Source organism: Schistocerca gregaria, chromosome X (genome assembly GCF_023897955.1).
Source record: "Schistocerca gregaria isolate iqSchGreg1 chromosome X, iqSchGreg1.2, whole genome shotgun sequence".
NCBI lineage: Eukaryota > Metazoa > Arthropoda > Insecta > Orthoptera > Acrididae > Schistocerca > Schistocerca gregaria.
Window position 1 is genome coordinate 292,321,543 of NC_064931.1, and position 7,637 is coordinate 292,329,179.

Sequence of the window (7,637 nt, forward strand, 5' to 3'; positions counted from 1 at the left end):
GACCAAGGTCCTTTCCCCAATTTCCAGCTTGACAGTAGCAGACGATGTCATCGTGGACCCTATTGCTATCTCCAATACCTTGAGCCGCCATTTTGTAGTGATTTGGAGCTGCTTCCACTATCATGCTGACTTCCTCCATCGGAAACAAGCAGAGAAAGCTCAGGTGATACCCTTGATTGTGAGTGCTACAGTGCTGCCTTTACTATGAGGGAGCTAGTTCATGCTCTCACTTCATCCCGATCCTCCACCCCCAGGGCGAGACACTATTCACGTTCAGATGTTGCAGCACATTTCTCTTGCAGGCAAGCACTTTCTGCTTAATACGTACAACCGCATCTGGGCAGAGGGCATAGATTTAGAGCGCGCCTTTCTGTAGTTGATCATCTTATCACTTTGTCTACCCATGTCCTGACTGGTTTTCTGCAGAAACTCCAGACTGTTTTTTGGTTTGGAGTGAGCCTATAACATCTGCTGGAGGACTGGTATTCTACACTTGGGGCATCCATGGCTTTCTTCTCCGGTTCCTTCAAGAATTTTTAAATGACCAAGTTTACAAAGGGCGTGTGGGGTCTGCATTGTTGGACTGCTTCATCCATGAAAATGGTGTGCCTCAGGGTTTCATCCTGAACGTCATCCTCTTTCCTATCACCATTAACCCTATGATGGCATGTCTCCCACCACGCATCTCTGGCTCCCTTTTTGTTGAAGGTTTTGTCATCTATTGCAGTTCTCCACGGACTTGTCTCATTGAATGGCGTCTTCAGCTTTCAGCTTTCTCCTGATCGCCTTTACTCATGGAGCATCAGCAATGGCTTTCATTTTTGCATTTAAAAAACCGTTTGTATGAATTTCTGGCGGCACAGTTGCTTTCTTCCATTGTCTTTACACCTTGGGTCCGTTGCTATTCTGTTCAGTGACACTAGAGGATTCCTGGGGCTCATGCTTGTTAGGAAACTTTGTTGGTCCTTCCACATGTCTTACCTGGCAGCCCACTGTACGTGGTCCCTTAATGTCGTACATATCCTCATTGGTACTTCGTGGGAAGCAGATCGTACCACCCTCCTCCATTTGCACTGGTTCCTTGTCCATTCGAAACTAGACTAAGGGTGTTTCGTTTATGTATCTGTACGCCTGTCCCTCTTATGCTGTCTCAATACTATCTACCATTGAGGCATCCATTTGGCCACTGGCACCTTTTACACTAGCCCGGTTGAGAGTCTGTACGCAGAAGCTGCCGAACTACTGCTGTCCTACCTCCGTGACTTCTCCTCAGCAGATATGCTTGCTGTTTGTCTGCCATGCGTGACCACCCATCCTATGCCTCCTTCTTGGATGACTCTTTTGATTGCCAGTATGGGGCACGTCCCTCTTCTCAGTTACCTCCTGGAGTTCACTTTCAGTTCTTGCTCTGGCAGCTTAACTTCACACTACCTGCAACTTTCCTGGTGGATGTGAACCCTTCACCACCTCGACTTCGTGCAGCGGCTTGCATTCACCTTGGCCTTCATTCACTTGCTAAGGAGACTACTCCAGCCTCGCTCCATCACCTCCAGTTTCATGACTTCTGCATGGAATCTTGCAACAGCACCTTTGTGTACACTGATGGCTCTTGGACTGACTGTGTGGTCGGGTGTGCCTTCACCACTGGCACAATTTTTTGGTGTTGGCTTGTGGAATACTGTTCAGTATTTACAGCAGAGCTCTTCACCCTCTATCAGGCCATGTAGTACATCTGGCGACACAGGCTTCTCAATTGTGTCATTTGCTCAGACACTCTCAGTGCCTTTGAAAACTTCTGAGGGCTGTCACCTGCTGGCTCTTGACGGAGCCACTGTGAGGTTTATGCGGGTTCCTGGTCAGGTCAGTCTCACAGGAAATGAGGCCCCTGACACTGATGACGAGGCTGCAGTCTTTATACCTCAGTCTGCTAGTTTGTATATTCCTTCCGATCTCTGTGTTGCCACCTGTCAACAGTTGCTGTCACTTTGGCATCACCGTGGCCCTCCTTTCATGGGCACTAGCTCCAGGTTATTAAGCCTCTCCCAGTGGCTTTTACGAACTCCTCTCACTTCGAGGAGATCATTTTAACTAGGTCGTGTATTTGGCACTGTCTCTTTATCCATAGCCGTTTGTTCAGTGGTGCTCCCCTACCACTTTGTGCGCATTGCAGCCAACTTTTGACTGTCCACCGTTTCCTGATGGAATGGCCTTTTTTCTAACCATTTGTGTTCCTGTTTGTGTTTGCCATCTGAATTATCATCCATTCTAGTGAACAATGCATGGGCTGTCGACTGTGTTTTACTTTTTATCTGTTGTAGCAATATGGTGAAGGCCATTTAATTTTTAATGCTGGATCTCCATTTCGCCTGGGCATATTTTAGACCTTTCTCCGCATTCCTGTTTTCAGCTATTTCCTCTTACATCAACTGGGATTGACATGTAGTCATTTTTAACTCCTCTCTGTCTTCATGTTCTACAGTTTTGACATGGGCACGTATGACCCTAGTTGTTTTTGTGCTCTAAAACAAATAAAGCCCTTACATGTCTGTTCCACTTCATATTGCTTTTCAACATTATGCCAAGATATTTAAAGAGTGTTCCAGTAATGCTGTGTTTCAAACATCACACAACTGTTTCTCCTACTCATCTACATTCCAAACATTTTTCTATATTAGTCATCACACCAGCTAGAAACATTATCCAAGTCATCTTGTATCCACTCAACAAAGACACCTTCCCATACACCACAGTATTGTCAACAAACAGCTGCAGATGGCTGCTCACCATGTCTTCCTGATCATTTATCCCATGACACTTCCCTGGTTCACTCCTGACAATACCCCTGACTCTTATGAACACTCACCATTGTGGACAATGTACTGGGTTCTATTACTTAAGAAGTCTTCAAACCACTCGCATATATGTGTACCTACTCTGTGTGAAATTCACCATCTGATATGAGTGATGGTGCTGCAAGCTGTGCTGCACAGCAGCAAAAATGTAACCTATGGATGCAGAGAGTCACCGTAGCATCCAACATCTCCATGATATCATCATCTACACCCACACCTAAATCAATGCTGCGCAAACCATTGCACATTGCCTGGCAGAGAGTACTCTGTATCACTACTTGTCATTTCCTTTCCTGTTCCACTTACAAGTAGAGTGAAGGAAAAATGATAGTCCATTTGCCTCCATATGAGCCCTAATTTCTTTATCTTATCTTCATGGCCCTTACTCGCAACATATGTTGTCAGCAGTAGAATCGTTCAACAGTCAGCTTCAAATGCTGGTTCTATAAATTTTCTCGATGGTGTAATTTAACCAGTCAGGTGCCATCCACTGGGCATGAAAATATCTCACCAGTTTCATGACTGTCAGACATAGCCCTTGTTGATAGTGATGAAGGCTGTTATCAAAAGCTTGGGATTCTATACAAATTTGACATGGCAAGTTAACGGAACTTTTTCTCAATGTGAATAAAGTTATTGTGTAAAACTGATAGCTGAGCATTTTACAGAAATCTCTTTAGGGTCCTTGGGAATCTTACACTTACATGTCAGTATGTTTACTCCCTAATAGTATTTGTTGTTAATAATAGGTGTAATTTTACTATGTTCACTGTAATTAACTTGAAAAAATACTGAAAGTAAGAATAATGTCATGATACACTTGGTGAATGGTCATATGGGAAAATCCCCACTTCATTGCTACCTCAGAGATGCTGTGTCCCATCATTCATGGGCCGACTATAACACCACTTCCAAACTCGCCTAAATCTTGATAACCTCATAAATTGTTTTAATTTGTTTTTAAATGCTAGTTTGCTATCTGTCAGACGTTTACTGTAATTTGATAATGACAAAAGATTTTTGTGGCTGTGCCAAAGTCAGATGTAACCGTGGATTGTGAAGATCATCCTTTCTTCTAGTGTTTTAGCTATGCACTTTGCTGTTATTTTTAAGTTGGCATGGGTCATTAATAGCAAATTTCATAAAGTGAATATACATATTTAATAGGCACTGTAAATATCCTGAGTTCCTTAAATAAATGTCTGCAACTGATCTTGGTTGGGCTCCAGCTACTATCCTGATTACATGCTTTTGTGCAATGAATACTTTTTCTTGTAATGATGAATTACATGCTATATACCAGGATTAATCTCGAATCTGCTATAGGTGAACATTCTTGGGTGTTTCATTGAAAGAATTTTATTTCAATTTGAATATGGTGTATTATATTTCAGGCTAAAATGCATAAAAAGAAATTAAGTTGTTGCAATCAACACAGCTAAAATTCTTCTTCTTGTAGAAATATTTGAAATTACGAAATATCTGGCAAACTTAAAATTCATATTATTATAAATTTATTTCTGGATTCATTTACACTCCTGGAAATTGAAATAAGAACACCGTGAATTCATTGTCCCAGGAAGGGGAAACTTTATTGACACATTTCTGGGGGTCAGATACATAACATGATCACACTGAGAACCACAGGCACATAGACACAGGCAACAGAGCATGCACAATGTCGGCACCAGTACAGTGTATATCCACCTTTCGCAGCAATGCAGGCTGCTATTCTCCCATGGAGACGATCGTAGAGATGCTGGATGTAGTCCCGTGGAACGGCTTGCCATGCCATTTCCACCTGGCGCCTCAGTTGGACCAGCGTTCGTGCTGGACGTGCAGACCGCGTGAGACGACGCTTCATCCAGTCCCAAACATGCTCAATGAGGGACAGATCCGGAGATCTTGCTGGCCAGGGTAGTTGACTTACACCTTCTAGAGCACGTTGGGTGGCACAGGATACATGCGGACGTGCATTGTCCTGTTGGAACAGCAAGTTTCCTTGCCGGTCTAGGAATGGTAGAACGATGGGTTCGATGACGGTTTGGATGTACCGTGCACTATTCAGTGTCCCCTCGACGATCACCAGAGGTGTACGGCCAGTGTAGGAGATCGCTCCCCACACCATGATGCCGGGTGTTGGTCCTGTGTGCCTCGGTCGTATGCAGTCCTGATTGTGGCGCTAACCTGCATGGCGCCAAACACCCATACGACCATCATTGGCACCAAGGCAGAAGCGACTCTCATCGCTGAAGACGACACGTCTCCATTCGTCCCTCCATTCACGCCTGTCGCGACACCACTGGAGGCGGGCTGCACAGTGTTGGGGCGTGTGCGGAAGACGGCCTAACGGTGTGCGGGACCATAGCCCAGCTTCATGGAGACGGTTGCGAATGGTCCTAGCCGATACCCCAGGATCAACAGTGTCCCTAATTTGCTGGGAAGTGGCGGTGCGGTCCCCTACGGCACTGCGTAGGATCCTACGGTCTTGGCGTGCATCCGTGCGTCGCTGCGGTCCGGTCCCAGGTCGACGGGCACGTGCACCTTCCGCCGACCACTGGCGACAACATCGATGTACTGTGGAGACCTCACGCCCCACGTGTTGAGCAATTCGGCGGTACATCCATCCGGCCTGCTGCATGCCCACTATACGCCCTCGCTCAAAGTCAGTCAACTGCACATACGGTTGACGTCCACGCTGTCGCGGCATGCTACCAGTGTTAAAGACTGGGATGGAGCTCCGTATGCCACGGTACACTGGCTGACACTGACGGCGGCGGTGCACAAATGCTGCGCAGCTAGCGCCATTCGACGGCCAACACCGCGGTTCCTGGTGTGTCCGCTGTGCCGTGTGTGTGATCATTGCTTGTACAGCCCTCTCGCAGTGTCCGGAGCAAGTATGGTGGGTCTGACACACCGGTGTCAATGTGTTCTTTTTTCCATTTCCAGGAGTGTATAAAACAATGTTATAACTTGGTGATCATTCTTCTTCTGTCAAGAAAGTATGTAAACTCTTTCATTTTGTAAATGCTTTGGAATAATGTGAGTAACACAGAATGTAGATGGTAGTGGACATGCCTCTGATGGAAGTGCACGAATTTTTTTTTATTTTTTTTACAACAATGCCACTGATGGTTGTATGAAAATGGAGATTGTGAAGTCAGTGTGATATAGAAGAATGGGATAAAATAAAAGGAAATCATAGCAACAGATAGTACTTCATCAGTTATTTAGTCATCTAGAACCCAGTAAGCCAAAATTTCAGCTGCATGAATGTATCCCTAGACGCAAGAACTGGGGCAAACAACAAGAACAGAAAATGAAGATTAGTAAAAAGTTTTTCTTTTGTATATCTTACGTCTCCTAAAGCTTTCGAAAATAATGAAGAGACTAAAAGAAATTTAATAGTGATGTGTGGGAGAGTGAGATTACACATGAATGAAAATAGGCATAGTAGGCTAATTTACAGATATGTTCACCACCAAAATTTACAATAACCTTAATTGCATAAGTACCTGAACCTAACCGTTTCAGCAGATCAATGTTTTTCTTCCAGCTTAATTTCTAATCAACACACACATCCAGAAATTTTGAATATTCAACCTCAGCAACGGACTTCTGTTCAAAGTCTATATTTATCAATGGTGTTACACCATTTACTGTACAGAATTTTATACATCGTGTTTTCTCAAAATTTAGTGAGTCCATTTGCAGGGAACCACTTAATAATTTTCTGAAAGACGCTTCCTCAGATAATACTTGTTTGTTAGATGTGATTACTATACTTGTATCATGAGCAAAAAGGACTAGCTTTCCATCTTCATGAATATAGAGCAGAAAGTCATTAATATACACTGGTGACCAAAATTAAAGCAACTAATGAAAATTTTGCAAGGTTGTGTTTATTTTGCCACAAAATAGAATAAACAGGTGATAGTAAAGTAGAAATAGTGTAAAGAATATATAACATAAACAACTGCAAAATGCATAACAGTAGAAACACATGCTCTCCCAGGCATGCTCTATACGTTTCAGATTGGGAGAGCGAGAAGGGCATGCCATGTGCGCAATATCTTCTTTTTACAAGAAAACTTCAACCACCCGCACTGTATGTGGTTGAGCATTATCGTTCATCGACACAAAATCTAGGTTCAAAACAACTCACAACAACAAACATGAGGTCCCAAGATATCATTATGATACCTGACAGCAGTTACACCTTGCCTATTCACCTGTAAAATTTCATGGAGAGGTGTTTGAATTGTCAATATAATCCCTGCCCAAACCATTAGAGATCCCCTCAATATCAGTCCATTTCAACAATATTTGGGTACTGAAATCATGTTCTATGTTTTCTCAAGATGTGAATCTGTCAAGAATCACTCTCTGGGCCAAATCAGAACTCATTCATGAAAAGAACATTGGCCCACTGTTTGACCGTCCATGTGACATGTTGACAATTCCACTCTAGATGTTTCCTTCTGTGAAGACACATCAGTGATACACACACAGCAAATCTCTGACAATAAAAGCCACTCTACTGAAGATTTCTGTATACTGTTTGCCTTGATAAAAGACGTCCAATGGATGTTGAGATATCAGATGCCATTTGCCATGCAGTACTAAGGCTGTACCATCATTCCCTTACAGCCAAATAACGATCCTCTTTTTTTCTGATGTCACACTTAGTGGCCCTGCCCTGGTCTTAGGGATATAGTTTGTCACTATGAACAGTTACCACATCCAAGAAGCAACAGAACGATTCACATTAAGCCATCGGGCCAC